Raw genomic sequence first — 19,023 nt, 5'->3', positions numbered from 1 at the left:
AGAAGAAGAAGAAGAAGAAGAACAAGAGGAAGAAGAAGAAGAAGAACAAGAAGAAGAAGAAAAAGAAGAACAAGAAGAACAAGAACAAGAACAGCGGCAGCAGCAACAGCAAGAAAAGAAAACCCAGCAACCAAAACGCGGAGCTTGACTCGCAGAGATAAAAAGCAATAAAATCGTAAGCCTACGACACGGGGTATTCCCAGGTGGTCACCCAGCCAAGTACTAATCCCGCCCGACAAGGTTTAACTTCGGTGTTCGGACGAGAACCGGTGCTTTCCTTGTGATATGGTCGTAGGCAAGGATATGGGGTGCAAATTGAGCGATTTAGCCTGCCTAGAGCAAATAGAACGCTGTAAAACATTTCGGTCCAGCTTTGCAAATCGTGAAGTCTCCCGCAGGTTAGGATCCCTATTTAAATGGGTTTCTGCCGAAAAAGAAACGACTTCAACAAAGTTTGGTACTAAATTCTTTCCTGTGTGGAGACTTAAAAAAAAATGCAATTGAGAGACCCACTACTTTCCCGCACAATTTCACCTAAACTTACCCAGAATTCCGTGCAAGAAGGGATCTCTCATTACCGTGACAATTCAATCCAATAAAACTGTGTCATTTTTTCGCTGGCCATTTTTTTTGAAGTGTACAAGTGTTTTGGCGTGCCTTCGGCTTTCAAAGTGCTTTCAAAACAGCGCGTTTCTTCCTTTGCCTTCTTCGCTCGATCACTCGAATGATCTGATGTCACAGAAGTAGAGTTGACATCACAAACTGTTCATCGCACGCGCTGAAGGGAAGATCGGCTTGGAGTTATCACCTCTAGCTCACCGATTTCTCGGCAATGGTGCTGTTTTTTCCCCTCTGTTTGTATTGTTTCCTCACTCGCCCACGGGACTCGATTTGAAATGGTGTAAGGTGGGAAACTGTGCAACAGGATAAGGCAAACGAAAAGAAAAGAAGAAGAAGAAGAAGAAGAAGAAGAAGAAGAACACGAAGAAAAAGAAGAAGAAGAAGAAGAAGAAGAAGAAGAAGAAGAAGAAGAAGAAGAAGAACAAGAGGAAGAAGAAGAAGAAGAACAAGAAGAAGAAGAAAAAGAAGAACAAGAAGAACAAGAACAAGAACAGCGGCAGCAGCAACAGCAAGAAAAGAAAACCCAGCAACCAAAACGCGGAGCTTGACTCGCAGAGATAAAAAGCAATAAAATCGTAAGCCTACGACACGGGGTATTCCCAGGTGGTCACCCAGCCAAGTACTAATCCCGCCCGACAAGGTTTAACTTCGGTGTTCGGACGAGAACCGGTGCTTTCCTTGTGATATGGTCGTAGGCAAGGATATGGGGTGCAAATTGAGCGATTTAGCCTGCCTAGAGCAAATAGAACGCTGTAAAACATTTCGGTCCAGCTTTGCAAATCGTGAAGTCTCCCGCAGGTTAGGATCCCTATTTAAATGGGTTTCTGCCGAAAAAGAAACGACTTCAACAAAGTTTGGTACTAAATTCTTTCCTGTGTGGAGACTTAAAAAAAAAATGCAATTGAGAGACCCACTACTTTCCCGCACAATTTCACCTAAACTTACCCAGAATTCCGTGCAAGAAGGGATCTCTCATTACCGTGACAATTCAATCCAATAAAACTGTGTCATTTTTTCGCTGGCCATTTTTTTTGAAGTGTACAAGTGTTTTGGCGTGCCTTCGGCTTTCAAAGTGCTTTCAAAACAGCGCGTTTCTTCCTTTGCCTTCTTCGCTCGATCACTCGAATGATCTGATGTCACAGAAGTAGAGTTGACATCACAAACTGTTCATCGCACGCGCTGAAGGGAAGATCGGCTTGGAGTTATCACCTCTAGCTCACCGATTTCTCGGCAATGGTGCTGTTTTTTCCCCTCTGTTTGTATTGTTTCCTCACTCGCCCACGGGACTCGATTTGAAATGGTGTAAGGTGGGAAACTGTGCAACAGGATAAGGCAAACGAAAAGAAAAGAAGAAGAAGAAGAAGAAGAAGAAGAAGAAGAACACGAAGAAAAGAAGAAGAAGAAGAAGAAGAAGAAGAAAAGAAGAAGAAGAAGAAGAAGAAGAAGAAGAACAAGAGGAAGAAGAAGAAGAAGAACAAGAACAAGAAAAAAGAAGAACAAGAAGAACAAGAACAAGAACAGCGGCAGCAGCAACAGCAAGAAAAGAAAACCCAGCAACCAAAACGCGGAGCTTGACTCGCAGAGATAAAAGCAATAAATCGTAAGCCTACGACACGGGTATTCCCAGGTGGTCACCCAGCCAAGTACTAATCCCGCCCGACAAGGTTTAACTTCGGTGTTCGGACGAGAACCGGTGCTTTCCTTGTGATATGGTCGTAGGCAAGGATATGGGGTGCAAATTGAGCGATTTAGCCTGCCTAGAGCAAATAGAACGCTGTAAAACATTTCGGTCCAGCTTTGCAAATCGTGAAGTCTCCCGCAGGTTAGGATCCCTATTTAAATGGGTTTCTGCCGAAAAAGAAACGACTTCAACAAAGTTTGGTACTAAATTCTTTCCTGTGTGGAGACTTAAAAAAAAATGCAATTGAGAGACCCACTACTTTCCCGCACAATTTCACCTAAACTTACCCAGAATTCCGTGCAAGAAGGGATCTCTCATTACCGTGACAATTCAATCCAATAAAACTGTGTCATTTTTTCGCTGGCCATTTTTTTTGAAGTGTACAAGTGTTTTGGCGTGCCTTCGGCTTTCAAAGTGCTTTCAAAACAGCGCGTTTCTTCCTTTGCCTTCTTCGCTCGATCACTCGAATGATCTGATGTCACAGAAGTAGAGTTGACATCACAAACTGTTCATCGCACGCGCTGAAGGGAAGATCGGCTTGGAGTTATCACCTCTAGCTCACCGATTTCTCGGCAATGGTGCTGTTTTTTCCCCTCTGTTTGTATTGTTTCCTCACTCGCCCACGGGACTCGATTTGAAATGGTGTAAGGTGGGAAACTGTGCAACAGGATAAGGCAAACGAAAAGAAAAGAAGAAGAAGAAGAAGAAGAAGAAGAAGAAGAACACGAAGAAAAAGAAGAAGAAGAAGAAGAAGAAGAAGAAGAAGAAGAAGAAGAAGAAGAAGAAGAAGAACAAGAGGAAGAAGAAGAAGAAGAACAAGAAGAAGAAGAAAAAGAAGAACAAGAAGAACAAGAACAAGAACAGCGGCAGCAGCAACAGCAAGAAAAGAAAACCCAGCAACCAAAACGCGGAGCTTGACTCGCAGAGATAAAAAGCAATAAAATCGTAAGCCTACGACACGGGGTATTCCCAGGTGGTCACCCAGCCAAGTACTAATCCCGCCCGACAAGGTTTAACTTCGGTGTTCGGACGAGAACCGGTGCTTTCCTTGTGATATGGTCGTAGGCAAGGATATGGGGTGCAAATTGAGCGATTTAGCCTGCCTAGAGCAAATAGAACGCTGTAAAACATTTCGGTCCAGCTTTGCAAATCGTGAAGTCTCCCGCAGGTTAGGATCCCTATTTAAATGGGTTTCTGCCGAAAAAGAAACGACTTCAACAAAGTTTGGTACTAAATTCTTTCCTGTGTGGAGACTTAAAAAAAAATGCAATTCAGAGACCCACTACTTTCCCGCACAATTTCACCTAAACTTACCCAGAATTCCGTGCAAGAAGGGATCTCTCATTACCGTGACAATTCAATCCAATAAAACTGTGTCATTTTTTCGCTGGCCATTTTTTTTGAAGTGTACAAGTGTTTTGGCGTGCCTTCGGCTTTCAAAGTGCTTTCAAAACAGCGCGTTTCTTCCTTTGCCTTCTTCGCTCGATCACTCGAATGATCTGATGTCACAGAAGTAGAGTTGACATCACAAACTGTTCATCGCACGCGCTGAAGGGAAGATCGGCTTGGAGTTATCACCTCTAGCTCACCGATTTCTCGGCAATGGTGCTGTTTTTTCCCCTCTGTTTGTATTGTTTCCTCACTCGCCCACGGACTCGATTTGAAATGGTGTAAGGTGGGAAACTGTGCAACAGGATAAGGCAAACGAAAAGAAAAGAAGAAGAAGAAGAAGAAGAAGAAGAAGAACACGAAAAAAGAAGAAGAAAGAAGAAGAAGAAGAAGAAGAAGAACAAGAAGAAGAAGAAGAAGAAGAAGAAGAACAAGAGGAAGAAGAAGAAGAAGAACAAGAAGAAGAAGAAAAAGAAGAACAAGAAGAACAAGAACAAGAACAGCGGCAGCAGCAACAGCAAGAAAAGAAAACCCAGCAACCAAAACGCGGAGCTTGACTCGCAGAGATAAAAAGCAATAAAATCGTAAGCCTACGACACGGGGTATTCCCAGGTGGTCACCCAGCCAAGTACTAATCCCGCCCGACAAGGTTTAACTTCGGTGTTCGGACGAGAACCGGTGCTTTCCTTGTGATATGGTCGTAGGCAAGGATATGGGGTGCAAATTGAGCGATTTAGCCTGCCTAGAGCAAATAGAACGCTGTAAAACATTTCGGTCCAGCTTTGCAAATCGTGAAGTCTCCCGCAGGTTAGGATCCCTATTTAAATGGGTTTCTGCCGAAAAAGAAACGACTTCAACAAAGTTTGGTACTAAATTCTTTCCTGTGTGGAGACTTAAAAAAAAAATGCAATTCAGAGACCCACTACTTTCCCGCACAATTTCACCTAAACTTACCCAGAATTCCGTGCAAGAAGGGATCTCTCATTACCGTGACAATTCAATCCAATAAAACTGTGTCATTTTTTCGCTGGCCATTTTTTTTGAAGTGTACAAGTGTTTTGGCGTGCCTTCGGCTTTCAAAGTGCTTTCAAAACAGCGCGTTTCTTCCTTTGCCTTCTTCGCTCGATCACTCGAATGATCTGATGTCACAGAAGTAGAGTTGACATCACAAACTGTTCATCGCACGCGCTGAAGGGAAGATCGGCTTGGAGTTATCACCTCTAGCTCACCGATTTCTCGGCAATGGTGCTGTTTTTTCCCCTCTGTTTGTATTGTTTCCTCACTCGCCCACGGGACTCGATTTGAAATGGTGTAAGGTGGGAAACTGTGCAACAGGATAAGGCAAACGAAAAGAAAAGAAGAAGAAGAAGAAGAAGAAGAAGAAGAAGAACACGAAGAAAAAGAAGAAGAAGAAGAAGAAGAAGAAGAAGAAGAAGAAGAAGAAGAACAAGAGGAAGAAGAAGAAGAAGAACAAGAAGAAGAAGAAAAAGAAGAAGAAGAACAAGAACAAGAACAGCGGCAGCAGCAACAGCAAGAAAAGAAAACCCAGCAACCAAAACGCGGAGCTTGACTCGCAGAGATAAAAAGCAATAAAATCGTAAGCCTACGACACGGGGTATTCCCAGGTGGTCACCCAGCCAAGTACTAATCCCGCCCGACAAGGTTTAACTTCGGTGTTCGGACGAGAACCGGTGCTTTCCTTGTGATATGGTCGTAGGCAAGGATATGGGGTGCAAATTGAGCGATTTAGCCTGCCTAGAGCAAATAGAACGCTGTAAAACATTTCGGTCCAGCTTTGCAAATCGTGAAGTCTCCCGCAGGTTAGGATCCCTATTTAAATGGGTTTCTGCCGAAAAAGAAACGACTTCAACAAAGTTTGGTACTAAATTCTTTCCTGTGTGGAGACTTAAAAAAAAATGCAATTGAGAGACCCACTACTTTCCCGCACAATTTCACCTAAACTTACCCAGAATTCCGTGCAAGAAGGGATCTCTCATTACCGTGACAATTCAATCCAATAAAACTGTGTCATTTTTTCGCTGGCCATTTTTTTTGAAGTGTACAAGTGTTTTGGCGTGCCTTCGGCTTTCAAAGTGCTTTCAAAACAGCGCGTTTCTTCCTTTGCCTTCTTCGCTCGATCACTCGAATGATCTGATGTCACAGAAGTAGAGTTGACATCACAAACTGTTCATCGCACGCGCTGAAGGGAAGATCGGCTTGGAGTTATCACCTCTAGCTCACCGATTTCTCGGCAATGGTGCTGTTTTTTCCCCTCTGTTTGTATTGTTTCCTCACTCGCCCACGGGACTCGATTTGAAATGGTGTAAGGTGGGAAACTGTGCAACAGGATAAGGCAAACGAAAAGAAAAGAAGAAGAAGAAGAAGAAGAAGAAGAAGAAGAACACGAAGAAAAAGAAGAAGAAGAAGAAGAAGAAGAAGAAGAAGAAGAAGAAGAAGAACAAGAGGAAGAAGAAGAAGAAGAACAAGAAGAAGAAGAAAAAGAAGAACAAGAAGAACAAGAACAAGAACAGCGGCAGCAGCAACAGCAAGAAAAGAAAACCCAGCAACCAAAACGCGGAGCTTGACTCGCAGAGATAAAAAGCAATAAAATCGTAAGCCTACGACACGGGGTATTCCCAGGTGGTCACCCAGCCAAGTACTAATCCCGCCCGACAAGGTTTAACTTCGGTGTTCGGACGAGAACCGGTGCTTTCCTTGTGATATGGTCGTAGGCAAGGATATGGGGTGCAAATTGAGCGATTTAGCCTGCCTAGAGCAAATAGAACGCTGTAAAACATTTCGGTCCAGCTTTGCAAATCGTGAAGTCTCCCGCAGGTTAGGATCCCTATTTAAATGGGTTTCTGCCGAAAAAGAAACGACTTCAACAAAGTTTGGTACTAAATTCTTTCCTGTGTGGAGACTTAAAAAAAAAATGCAATTGAGAGACCCACTACTTTCCCGCACAATTTCACCTAAACTTACCCAGAATTCCGTGCAAGAAGGGATCTCTCATTACCGTGACAATTCAATCCAATAAAACTGTGTCATTTTTTCGCTGGCCATTTTTTTTGAAGTGTACAAGTGTTTTGGCGTGCCTTCGGCTTTCAAAGTGCTTTCAAAACAGCGCGTTTCTTCCTTTGCCTTCTTCGCTCGATCACTCGAATGATCTGATGTCACAGAAGTAGAGTTGACATCACAAACTGTTCATCGCACGCGCTGAAGGGAAGATCGGCTTGGAGTTATCACCTCTAGCTCACCGATTTCTCGGCAATGGTGCTGTTTTTTCCCCTCTGTTTGTATTGTTTCCTCACTCGCCCACGGGACTCGATTTGAAATGGTGTAAGGTGGGAAACTGTGCAACAGGATAAGGCAAACGAAAAGAAAAGAAGAAGAAGAAGAAGAAGAAGAAGAAGAACACGAAGAAGAAGAAGAAGAAGAAGAAGAACAAGAAGAAGAAGAAGAAGAAGAAGAAGAAGAAGAAGAAGAAGAAGAAGAACAAGAACAAGAAGAAGAAGAAAAAGAAGAACAAGAAGAACAAGAACAAGAACAGCGGCAGCAGCAACAGCAAGAAAAGAAAACCCAGCAACCAAAACGCGGAGCTTGACTCGCAGAGATAAAAAGCAATAAAATCGTAAGCCTACGACACGGGGTATTCCCAGGTGGTCACCCAGCCAAGTACTAATCCCGCCCGACAAGGTTTAACTTCGGTGTTCGGACGAGAACCGGTGCTTTCCTTGTGATATGGTCGTAGGCAAGGATATGGGGTGCAAATTGAGCGATTTAGCCTGCCTAGAGCAAATAGAACGCTGTAAAACATTTCGGTCCAGCTTTGCAAATCGTGAAGTCTCCCGCAGGTTAGGATCCCTATTTAAATGGGTTTCTGCCGAAAAAGAAACGACTTCAACAAAGTTTGGTACTAAATTCTTTCCTGTGTGGAGACTTAAAAAAAAAATGCAATTGAGAGACCCACTACTTTCCCGCACAATTTCACCTAAACTTACCCAGAATTCCGTGCAAGAAGGGATCTCTCATTACCGTGACAATTCAATCCAATAAAACTGTGTCATTTTTTCGCTGGCCATTTTTTTTGAAGTGTACAAGTGTTTTGGCGTGCCTTCGGCTTTCAAAGTGCTTTCAAAACAGCGCGTTTCTTCCTTTGCCTTCTTCGCTCGATCACTCGAATGATCTGATGTCACAGAAGTAGAGTTGACATCACAAACTGTTCATCGCACGCGCTGAAGGGAAGATCGGCTTGGAGTTATCACCTCTAGCTCACCGATTTCTCGGCAATGGTGCTGTTTTTTCCCCTCTGTTTGTATTGTTTCCTCACTCGCCCACGGGACTCGATTTGAAATGGTGTAAGGTGGGAAACTGTGCAACAGGATAAGGCAAACGAAAAGAAAAGAAGAAGAAGAAGAAGAAGAAGAAGAAGAAGAACACGAAGAAAAAGAAGAAGAAGAAGAAGAAGAAGAAGAAGAAGAAGAACAAGAACAAGAAGAAGAAGAAGAAGAAGAAGAAGAAGAACAAGAGGAAGAAGAAGAAGAAGAACAAGAAGAAGAAGAAAAAGAAGAACAAGAAGAACAAGAACAAGAACAGCGGCAGCAGCAACAGCAAGAAAAGAAAACCCAGCAACCAAAACGCGGAGCTTGACTCGCAGAGATAAAAAGCAATAAAATCGTAAGCCTACGACACGGGGTATTCCCAGGTGGTCACCCAGCCAAGTACTAATCCCGCCCGACAAGGTTTAACTTCGGTGTTCGGACGAGAACCGGTGCTTTCCTTGTGATATGGTCGTAGGCAAGGATATGGGGTGCAAATTGAGCGATTTAGCCTGCCTAGAGCAAATAGAACGCTGTAAAACATTTCGGTCCAGCTTTGCAATTCGTGAAGTCTCCCGCAGGTTAGGATCCCTATTTAAATGGGTTTCTGCCGAAAAAGAAACGACTTCAACAAAGTTTGGTACTAAATTCTTTCCTGTGTGGAGACTTAAAAAAAAAATGCAATTGAGAGACCCACTACTTTCCCGCACAATTTCACCTAAACTTACCCAGAATTCCGTGCAAGAAGGGATCTCTCATTACCGTGACAATTCAATCCAATAAAACTGTGTCATTTTTTCGCTGGCCATTTTTTTTGAAGTGTACAAGTGTTTTGGCGTGCCTTCGGCTTTCAAAGTGCTTTCAAAACAGCGCGTTTCTTCCTTTGCCTTCTTCGCTCGATCACTCGAATGATCTGATGTCACAGAAGTAGAGTTGACATCACAAACTGTTCATCGCACGCGCTGAAGGGAAGATCGGCTTGGAGTTATCACCTCTAGCTCACCGATTTCTCGGCAATGGTGCTGTTTTTTCCCCTCTGTTTGTATTGTTTCCTCACTCGCCCACGGGACTCGATTTGAAATGGTGTAAGGTGGGAAACTGTGCAACAGGATAAGGCAAACGAAAAGAAAAGAAGAAGAAGAAGAAGAAGAAGAAGAAGAACACGAAGAAAAAGAAGAAGAAGAAGAAGAAGAAGAAGAAGAAGAAGAAGAACAAGAACAAGAACAAGAACAAGAACAAGAAGAAGAAGAAGAAGAAGAAGAAGAAGAACAAGAGGAAGAAGAAGAAGAAGAACAAGAAGAAGAAGAAAAAGAAGAACAAGAAGAACAAGAACAAGAACAGCGGCAGCAGCAACAGCAAGAAAAGAAAACCCAGCAACCAAAACGCGGAGCTTGACTCGCAGAGATAAAAAGCAATAAAATCGTAAGCCTACGACACGGGGTATTCCCAGGTGGTCACCCAGCCAAGTACTAATCCCGCCCGACAAGGTTTAACTTCGGTGTTCGGACGAGAACCGGTGCTTTCCTTGTGATATGGTCGTAGGCAAGGATATGGGGTGCAAATTGAGCGATTTAGCCTGCCTAGAGCAAATAGAACGCTGTAAAACATTTCGGTCCAGCTTTGCAAATCGTGAAGTCTCCCGCAGGTTAGGATCCCTATTTAAATGGGTTTCTGCCGAAAAAGAAACGACTTCAACAAAGTTTGGTACTAAATTCTTTCCTGTGTGGAGACTTAAAAAAAAAATGCAATTGAGAGACCCACTACAAGTGTTTTGGCGTGCCTTCGGCTTTCAAAGTGCTTTCAAAACAGGGCGTTTCTTCCTTTGCCTTCTTCGCTCGATCACTCGAATGATCTGATGTCACAGAAGTAGAGTTGATGTCACAAACTGTTCATCGCACGCGCTGAAGGGAAGATCGGCTTGGAGTTATCACCTCTAGCTCACCGATTTCTCGGCAATGGTGCTGTTTTTTCCCCTCTGTTTGTATTGTTTCCTCATTCGCTCACGGGACTCGATTTGAAATGGTGTAAGGTGGGAAAGTGTGCAACAGGTTAAGGCAAAAGAAAAGAAAACAAGAACAGGAACAAGAACAAGAACAAGACAAGAACAAGACAAGAACAAGAACAAGAAGAACAAGAATAAGAGCAAGAACAAGGACAAGGCAAGATCGCACTCTGTCAGCATTAATTCTTTGACCACGGGTTGTTTCAAAGCTGAAGGGGTTGTCTCATCTTCTACCAACAGGTGTGCTTCTCTAGGGATGTGCGCTGCCTTGTCTAGCAGACTGCTTCCGGTGATTTTTCCCTTGTAATAGTCTACTAAAGCTCTAAACTCTTTGGCTTTTACCATCATGAACGTCCCCATAGTCTCAGTAATTTTTGTAGGACGTGCTTATGAATCCACTGCACACACTGACCAAACCACGTTGCACAGTCTGGCGAGTCGTCACTGTTGTCGTGTTGATCATAATCAAATTGGATCTTTATACCCGCATCCACGTCATCTACGGTGACATAACCTTCGTCGTCACTCATGTCTTCAAACAATGACAGAAGGCATTGTTCATACCACGCCAAAAGCCATTTCCTTTTTGATTGGTAAGCAACTGGGGCTGTTTCTTTAAAGAGTTTTTGCATTTGGCCACTTCTCATAATTACAACAAACATGCTTTAATGCTGACTCGGCCCATGTCATCTCTTCATTTTATAACACGGCCACAGAGTTGCGAGAGACTGGCACAACCACGACGAAAGGGGATGATAAGAAGGAGGGAGAGAGAGCGGGGAAATTTTCCTTTTCCCTTTTATTTCTGCCTTACCCCACGGGCACCTCTCGCGTGCTTGACTCTACTGAGAATGCGTCAGCCTTTGGGAACTGGCATTAACTTTTGCGTACCTTGCCCTGCACGCTGAAAAACGATGATTTTCGTCCAGATCATTCGACCTGGTTTTCGTTTGTCATGAATGCTTGAGTTCCATTTGAGAACAATAAAAGTGATCCAGACGAAAATACAGCTCTATAGTGGCACCCAAACAACCCATGGGAAAGGGGGTGGGGTGGTAGGGGCTACTTCCTAGTAAAGTTAACATGGATGTGCAACTGGATGGGGTCGCATTTTCTCGACTGGATTGAATGGGGTCTCACATTTGTCGGGATTTTGGAATGAGAAAATTTAGGTAAGAGAGGATTTAAAAATGGGAAGATCTGCGTTTAAAGGGACCAACTCTCATGCCTGCAGCTCAAGTTTGGCCACGATCGGTGGGGGGTTGAGGAATCTTTTTCTTCAACATATTGAGAGTAAATTGGCTTATGACATTGATTTGATCTTTGTTAGCGTGAAGTAATTTTTTTTCATACAACAATGTCAATTGGATTGTAGAATTGATTTTAAAAAATCTACATTTCTCTTGATGTTCATCATCGCCGTTGCGCTGTCTTGAGGAGGGTGTTGATAATGTGTTTTCTGTTTTGCTCTTGTGCTTTCTTAATGTTGGCAATTTGTTTGGCAGTGAGTCCTTTTTTCTTCTTCCTTTTCTTGGTGACAGCCTCTAGACCTTTTTTTAACACCATACGAAGCAGCTCCTCCTACAGCACCTGCAGCAATAGCTTTACCTCCGGCAATGAGCTGGAATGAGTGCCGCTAAAGGTAGGATACTTCCTTTTTGTGTTCTTTGTGTTCTTCTTCTTCTTCCCTTGCGTTTTGGTGTGCTTTTTCTTCGACCCATCTCTTCTTATCAGTTATGAGTACTTGTAGAATGGCATGTGACAGTAGGATGTCCGTTGTCTTTATAGGTAGTGGTGATGGTATTGGTCTTGGTGATACTGGCAATACGTTGACCCGCGGTGGCATTTTGTTGATCATTTGATAGTAACCGTAATTGTCTATGCATATCGTTGATGTTGTTGTTGTTGTTGTTGCCGTCCTCTTTGCCACCGGAGGGTGGAAGATTTGGTACAACAGGTGTGGCTGTAGGTGCCGTGCTATAGGGTGATGTTCTTCTGAAAGTGTTCGTTGTAAATGAAGTGTTTAGACCCGATGGACCTGCTTCAATGGTTGTGGATGGTAGAGACGTGATGGGAGTGGGAGAGGAACCTATACTGACACCTAGTGGAGCGGTAGATCCCAACACGTTCTCCAATGCATTATTAGGGGAGAACCTGTTTGCATCATCGTCCTCAAGGTCATTTTCCTGCATGAAATAATCATCAAAACCGTAATTCGAAATGCTGATACGGCTGTCATCGTCCATGATTGCCCTATCTGTAACAGTGAATGCAACCTTTATGTCACAACAAGTGACTCACAAGTCTCGTATTATCGTGACTTCCAGGATGTACATCAATGGCCAAATAACCGAAAGGTCTCTGGGCGCATTGATTATATGTCTCCATGATGGCTCACCATCTTTTGTTGGGATACATCTGTGTCAATAAGGTGCACATGGTGACATTGTCTCGGGGATTTTTGAAGACCACAATGTATTGGGCATTTCTCAAAATGGTCTTGGCATATTTTCCTTTAGGAAACATGTCTTGAAAAAGGTAGAAGACGGTGACGTTAAGATGGTGGGAATACTGAGTGAACAGATTCAAGATGGTCTCCCCCTTCTGGCATGAGCTCATCCATGACGAGGATTCCCCCTTGTTGATCGCCGAACCATTCTTTCAAGTGATCGTGAGTTGTACACCTTTAAAAAATTAAATGCTGTGTTTCTGCATGGAATCTAATTTATCTTGCCATGACCCATAACAATAACGGATGCGTGGGGGTCGCGTTTCAAAAAGGTCTAAGTTTTCTAGTAACAAACGTTTGATAAATGGTCTTTCCACAACTTGTGGGTCCTACAACCAAGATGTTTGAGGGCGATTTCAAAGAGAACCCTTTTTCCCAACAAAGTGACATGATGAAGACACAGAAAGTGACACAAGGGTATCTCATTCACTTAATTTTATTTGTGCTTTGATGATCTCTTCTAAGAGATCTCCTATTTTATCATAGTTTCCTACATGATCACGCTCTGAAAACATAGCTAGAAAGTCGTCCACACTCTTGCCTCTCACTTTACGTGACAGATAGACAAGGGCATAATCCCCGCAACTTGTCATCTTCACCAATTGTAATGATTTGGTGCTTTTGCTTTCATAGGACTATTGGTTCAACCACACTAAGAAAGGGGTAATAAACTCGTAGGTGGACAAAGGTAAGGCATAACTGTCTAAGAGTTCGCAGGTATCGTTTTCAATCCACATGCCAATCCAATGTTGACCAAGTTTGTCTGAAGGATCTGTATTGACCACGTAAGCTCTGGGTTTGAAACGTTCGGGAGTTTCAGGCAATTCGTCACAGACGAGGGCTTTCACAAAATAATTACTGAGTTGAGTGTCACTATCTGCTATTGCATTGAGTTGACCCCTCGTGAGCCACACGTATTCCATTTTTCCTTGTTCACTTCACACTCATTATTTAGCACACATCTACCATGGTGGCTCCTTTAATGCCATCGACTTCCATCAAACCTTCGTACTCGGCATAGATGATGACTCCCTTGCACTGCAAATTTCAAGTGGATGTTAATCAAGGCTTCGTTTCTAGGGAGAAAGATGAGATCATCGTGTCTTCATTGGCCATCTTTGAAAACGCAAACAAGGTGCAGTTCTTTCCATGACCCCAGATTCTGAATCTCACCATGTTTCCTTCACTTCTGAACAGACAACCTGTAGCATCCAGAAGACGGTGATACCCTACTATGTCTTTCTGACCATTTCCAGTGTTGAGTTCCATCATTTCGTAAGGGTATTCTTCTCCATTCACAATCTGTTTGATGTATTCAATGTCAGCTTTTTGGAAAGCAAACGGATCTTTGTCATATTCTCCATTGAAGGCTGTGGTCTCTAGGATTCCTAGTGGTACTTTTCCGTTGAAAGGGTTGTTGATCTCTTTGGAGGTGGCTCCATTGTCCAGGGGAAATTGTCTCATATCTGTTTGGAGAGTTCCATGTAGACGGAGGTATTGAGTTTCACCAGACAGAGATAGAGGGTGAGTTTGATGTCGTCAGTGTTAATCCTGACTTGTTCAGTGGCGGGATTGGTTTCGTTGAAAATGAGAGCTGCTCCGTTCAAATAGAATTCCAGTTCCAAGAGCGTTCTGGGAACAATCCATTTCCCTTGGTGAAACGCGTCTACAAACGGTTTCATCCTCAAGGTTCTCCTCTTCCCTCCAGAATAGAAATCTCTCACATCCGCTTTCTGAGCTTTGATGCTGGATTGCTGATTGTCTGTTAGGGCAGCAAAATCAGCTTCGTCTGTCTTGACAGTATTGGCTGTATATGTCACGGGTGAATTGATTTCATTCCTCCAGCCTGTGTGTTAAAGAATGGTCTCTCCATCATCTCTGTCATAGTTCAACAGAGTCTGTAGGCAGGCTTTGAGATGGTACATGTCCACTGATTTGATTTGTTTGAAGAGTGTGTGTGCAAGGTTGTCAGCTGGAGCTGCCATGCGATTCACATCATCATTGCATGAAGTGAGATTGGCATTTCCACTTGTTGTCTTGAATCCCAAGTCAAGTTCCACAAAACTCCTCTCCAGATCAATGTAATTGGATTGTCTTTCTATGTAAATGTGAATTGGAGTGATGGTCGACGTCTAGGGTGGTACTTTGATGTACTTCTAACTGGCTGTGGTAAGATTCGTGGGCAGAATAGTGAACAAGTTGAGATTAGGATTGAGCGCTGCTGTTTTTGGGGCCATCTTGAATGTTAGATGTGATTGCTTTAACGTCTCCTTTGTTTATGTGTGCATCTGTGGGTAGAACAGTTCTTAAATGGTTTGTTCTTGAGAAACCCTCCGCCTTGCTGACGATGATACCCTTTTCTTCCTTTATACTTTTTCAAAATAGGATCATTGGGAAACCCTGTACCCACCCCAATGAGGGGGGCACTACTACGTACACTGCTTATGCGAGTCATTTTTAGGGTCCAAAGATATTGTTCAATTTTCTCCTGATTTTTCCTTTCACTTCGTTCTTGAGTGCTGTTGTGGCACCTCTCTTCACCCCATGTCTCATTTCTGAGAGGGATTGTTTCTTCAACTCACTTTTAAAATCCTTTTTTTTACTTCCTTAAAAAAGTCTTGTCTCATTTCTTTCATACCACCTACTATTTGTGGTGTTATATTGCCTGGCACACCTGATCCCAAGAATGGGGGTGGTGCACTCCTACGAAAACTAGCACCCCTGGATTGATTTCCACCTGAAGGAGGGGTATACACTTTGAAACGTATTAAACTTCCTCCTCTCATGGTGTGTCAAGTACGAGTACACACATCACTTTATATCTTTTTTATAGATTCAACTGTGATATTTAGCTGGATACCCTTTCCACTTGACGTACAATTTATCTTTTAATCGTTTCAAGACTTTCTCCACTCTTAAATACGATGCTCCATCCAAGTGTACTTTTTGTAAAGCCCACGCATAAAACGTACCCTGCAAAGGTGTGTCATCAAGTTGTTGCACTTTATAGGTGACAGTGGCCATACCAGGTACCACTTTACGTACCACAAACACTTCTTCTGTCCATCCAGGTAAGTATCCTTTTTTGAGCGGTCTGAATTTTTATTCAATCGCACTTTATCCCCCACTTTAAAAGCTGGTGATTTTTTCTTCTTCTTTTTGGTATACTTGCCATACAAATTGTACCAGACTTCTTTGGTGTTGAAAGATGTGACTTTGGCTGGAGACATTCGAATACTTTTATGATAGGTATGATTGTATTGATACATGAGTTTGGGTAAGACGTCCACATACTTCAACATGTTAGCTGCTGTAAAATATTTGTACAATTTTGATTTGAGGGTTCTATTGAATCGTTCCACAATACTGGCTTTGGCACCCCCAAGTGTAGAAAATGATAAATGTTCTGTTGTTTCATCAGATTCTGAAAGACTTGATTGTAAAATTCTTTTCCTGCATCGGTCTGCAAGTTTTGAGGTTTATGTCCATTTGCAGATTTGAGGATCTTAACAAACGCCTCAGTGACATCTTTGCCTGTCTTCTTTTTTATAGGTTGAGCCCATGCATATTTGGAAAACTCGTCAATGATCACCAGAATGTATCTGAATCCCTTATTCTGTTTGGCAATCGATTGCACTTCCACCAAATCAGCCACCATTGTTGATATATGTCAAACACCACCACCCGTTGAAGCACATCTTTTTGACAACGCTGTTAATGAAGCTATAGGCAAGATTCTTCTCTAACTCTTTTTGGGCTTTGGAATGTGAAATACCTTGGGCTTTGGCATATTGAGACATACTTCCTAAACTGCCGACAATAGCTAGTGTGTTGTAATCAAGTATCTTCTTTTTTGTCAAATCAGTCTTTTTGATCTTATTCTTTTCAGCCGTAAAAATTTCAACCAATGAGTCACACAGTAGTAACCCATCCAAAACTCTCCCAAATACTGTTGATACAATCGATTCCACACGTTATATATTCCCCTCATAATATCTCATAAAGGTCATCAGATGATGAATACGACTATGAGGAGGGTACAAATTAAAAAATTTACAAATCATTTTAAAACAAAATCGTAAAAAATGCTTCTACTTTTTTAGGATGTTCTTTGGCTAATTCCTGGGCTAGTAAGTACAGTTCTTCATCTGTGGGTACACCTTCCTCAAATCTACGTTCTGAAAAAGTGAATTATACCATTTTACTTGAAATCGGTATAGAGGTTAAAAAATCTGTAGGTTCTCCTCGTTCTAACGCATCAAGTTTATGAGGTTTAAATCCCATAAGGTCTTGTGCATAATGTTGCCATTTGCAGGCAACAAATTGAAAAATTTTCTACCCATGCATCTACTTCCACATTCTCTTCTAATAGAATATAAAACATCAATCAACTTAGATTCCAGACATATGCCACAATAATTAATGTCCGGTTGAATCAAAGGAGTTTTCATCCATCCACAATTACAATAAGGGCAACGTAAGATGACGTCATCTATCTACAACAGAAAGTTGTCATTCCATGTCGGGACACAGAATTTGCTTTGTTTTCTTGGAGGGTTTGAAACGCCACCCTTGGAACAAATCGCAATTCCTCTGAGGACATCTCAAACACATCTTTCCATAACTTGTCTGACTTGGACATTGAAAACGTGGGAGTTAGTCCACATTCACACACCGTACATCTGATGGCATCTAAGGTGAACCACGGGTGCCCCTGCTGATGACATCCATAATAATAATTGTAATCTTTGACATCGCTAAAGATGGAGCAGGATTCCTCTCAGCAGTGCAAGAATGTGTCATGCCAATCTTCTTTCTTAGATTTGAATTCTTCCATCTGGGTATAGTGTATGGGACACGAATAACTGACTTCCACATTGTACAATAACTTGTCAAAAGACGCATGGGGATAATCACCTGTTCCTTCTGCGTTGACCTCTCCTTCTTCTAACACCACTAACTCCTTCTTTTCACCACTACACTGACCCACTTTGTTCACCAGCGACTTTAATTCTTCCAAAGGTGGGGCAGGTTTTTTGGGTTTCCTGAAATGTTCACTTGTCACCACAACCTTCTCATCTTCTTGGGGAGGCAACGCATCCACAAAAACGGTACCTTTCAATTTGTCTTTGGCTGCTTGTTTTGCTGCTGCTTTCTTACTCTCAAATAGATGAGCTCTTGAACTCGTTGTCTTAGAACTCTTCTTCTCTACATCTTCCATTTTTTCTTCTTCTTCTTCTCAAGATCTGTGTGAATGAAAAACAGGGATTGAGAGCACCGTCTCTTATAGCGAACAAATGGGCAGAGTCATATCCCTTATTTAGAAATCATCTGACATAATCTCCTGTCAACATGTTTACCTCGACAGACAGCTCTCATCTCTCTCCCGCAGAGATGGTTCTATCCACACAAGGACAAAAGGACAAAAAACTTTCCCGCTCAAATTCTGTCTGGGTTCTATTATCGCAACGCTGGAGGAAAACCTATTTTTATGCATGTGACACTAGGTATTGTGTGACAAAAACTCAGGATTATAGGATTAAAAACCGTGTCGGGGCGAATATTTGACAACTGTCAATGCTTCCAGTTGTCCGATCAAATCAATAACATCTTTCATTGGATTCTTCCAAGTGTCATACACATGGATGACCTCTTCAAAATCATGCCCACATGCACGTATCTTTTTCCTCTCTCAATGAAATGAAACCAATGGGTAAACAAATACAGCTGCATGTGAGCACCCACAGGTGTTGGATACTGACAGATGTCTTTACATGTAAACAGTCAGTGGTCCAATGTTTTTCTCCTGTTTCTTTTGAGAATAATATACCATTTAGGCAAATGTTTGATCACTGTCAACGCTTCCAGTTGTCTGATCAAATCAGTGACATCTATCAGATTCATCCAATTGAGATAAGCACTGATGACATCTTCAAAATTTTGTGCCATGCACTCGGATCTTTTTTCCTATCTCGATAAAATGAAACCAATGGGTAAACAAATAACTGATGGATGTCTTTGCATATAAACAGTTAGTGGTCAAATGTTTGTCTCCTGTTTCTTTTGAGAATATTATACCATCGGGGTGAATATTTGATGACTGTCAACACTTCCAGTTGTCTGATCAAATCAGTGACATCTCTCACTGGATTCATCAAATTCAGAGAACTGGTGACAAAAAATCGTGCCCATGCACTCGGATCTTTTTTCCTATCTCAATAGAGTTAAACACGTGTGCAAACAGATAGAGCTGCATGTTTACATTTTGGACACCACATAATTGAAAACACAGATTCAATGGTGTAACGACAATGACTGCATTAAAACGTCTTGGAAGAACCCATTAAATATTTTGAGTGACGGTTAGGCACTTCAGACATATTACGTGCTCTCCCTTTTTTTCTTCATTTGGGACACTATTTTTGTGTCACATGTTAGTCACAGACTAGTCCGTTTCCACATAAAAATACTTACCACATGCACACGGGACATTTTTTTGCAT

General features: G+C 42.3%; 10 non-coding genes across 10 annotated transcripts; all 10 read right to left on the bottom strand.

Moving 5' to 3' along the window:
- Window positions 1-178: 178 nt before the first annotated feature.
- On the bottom strand, window positions 179-297 carry LOC136282735 (5S ribosomal RNA). The gene has a single exon (XR_010718398.1). It is a non-coding gene; the product is annotated as a 5S ribosomal RNA (ribosomal RNA).
- Window positions 298-1,199: 902 nt separating this feature from the next.
- Window positions 1,200-1,318, bottom strand: LOC136282734 (5S ribosomal RNA). Its single transcript, XR_010718397.1, has one exon. It is a non-coding gene; the product is annotated as a 5S ribosomal RNA (ribosomal RNA).
- A 906-nt stretch (window positions 1,319-2,224) lies between these two features.
- On the bottom strand, window positions 2,225-2,342 carry LOC136282740 (5S ribosomal RNA). Its single transcript, XR_010718403.1, has one exon. It is a non-coding gene; the product is annotated as a 5S ribosomal RNA (ribosomal RNA).
- A 908-nt stretch (window positions 2,343-3,250) lies between these two features.
- Window positions 3,251-3,369, bottom strand: LOC136282733 (5S ribosomal RNA). Its single transcript, XR_010718396.1, has one exon. It is a non-coding gene; the product is annotated as a 5S ribosomal RNA (ribosomal RNA).
- A 909-nt stretch (window positions 3,370-4,278) lies between these two features.
- Window positions 4,279-4,397, bottom strand: LOC136282732 (5S ribosomal RNA). The gene has a single exon (XR_010718395.1). It is a non-coding gene; the product is annotated as a 5S ribosomal RNA (ribosomal RNA).
- Window positions 4,398-5,291: 894 nt separating this feature from the next.
- LOC136282742 (5S ribosomal RNA) lies at window positions 5,292-5,410 on the bottom strand. Its single transcript, XR_010718405.1, has one exon. It is a non-coding gene; the product is annotated as a 5S ribosomal RNA (ribosomal RNA).
- An 896-nt stretch (window positions 5,411-6,306) lies between these two features.
- Window positions 6,307-6,425, bottom strand: LOC136282741 (5S ribosomal RNA). The gene has a single exon (XR_010718404.1). It is a non-coding gene; the product is annotated as a 5S ribosomal RNA (ribosomal RNA).
- Window positions 6,426-7,325: 900 nt separating this feature from the next.
- LOC136282739 (5S ribosomal RNA) lies at window positions 7,326-7,444 on the bottom strand. Its single transcript, XR_010718402.1, has one exon. It is a non-coding gene; the product is annotated as a 5S ribosomal RNA (ribosomal RNA).
- A 927-nt stretch (window positions 7,445-8,371) lies between these two features.
- Window positions 8,372-8,490, bottom strand: LOC136282737 (5S ribosomal RNA). The gene has a single exon (XR_010718400.1). It is a non-coding gene; the product is annotated as a 5S ribosomal RNA (ribosomal RNA).
- A 945-nt stretch (window positions 8,491-9,435) lies between these two features.
- Window positions 9,436-9,554, bottom strand: LOC136282731 (5S ribosomal RNA). Its single transcript, XR_010718394.1, has one exon. It is a non-coding gene; the product is annotated as a 5S ribosomal RNA (ribosomal RNA).
- Between the last annotated feature and the right edge of the window lie 9,469 nt (window positions 9,555-19,023).

Source organism: Pocillopora verrucosa, chromosome 7, assembly GCF_036669915.1.
Source record: "Pocillopora verrucosa isolate sample1 chromosome 7, ASM3666991v2, whole genome shotgun sequence".
NCBI classification, from domain to species: Eukaryota; Metazoa; Cnidaria; class Anthozoa; order Scleractinia; family Pocilloporidae; genus Pocillopora; species Pocillopora verrucosa.
The sequence above is the reverse complement of the archived record's forward strand: the minus strand, read 5'-3'. Positions and strand labels throughout refer to the sequence as shown.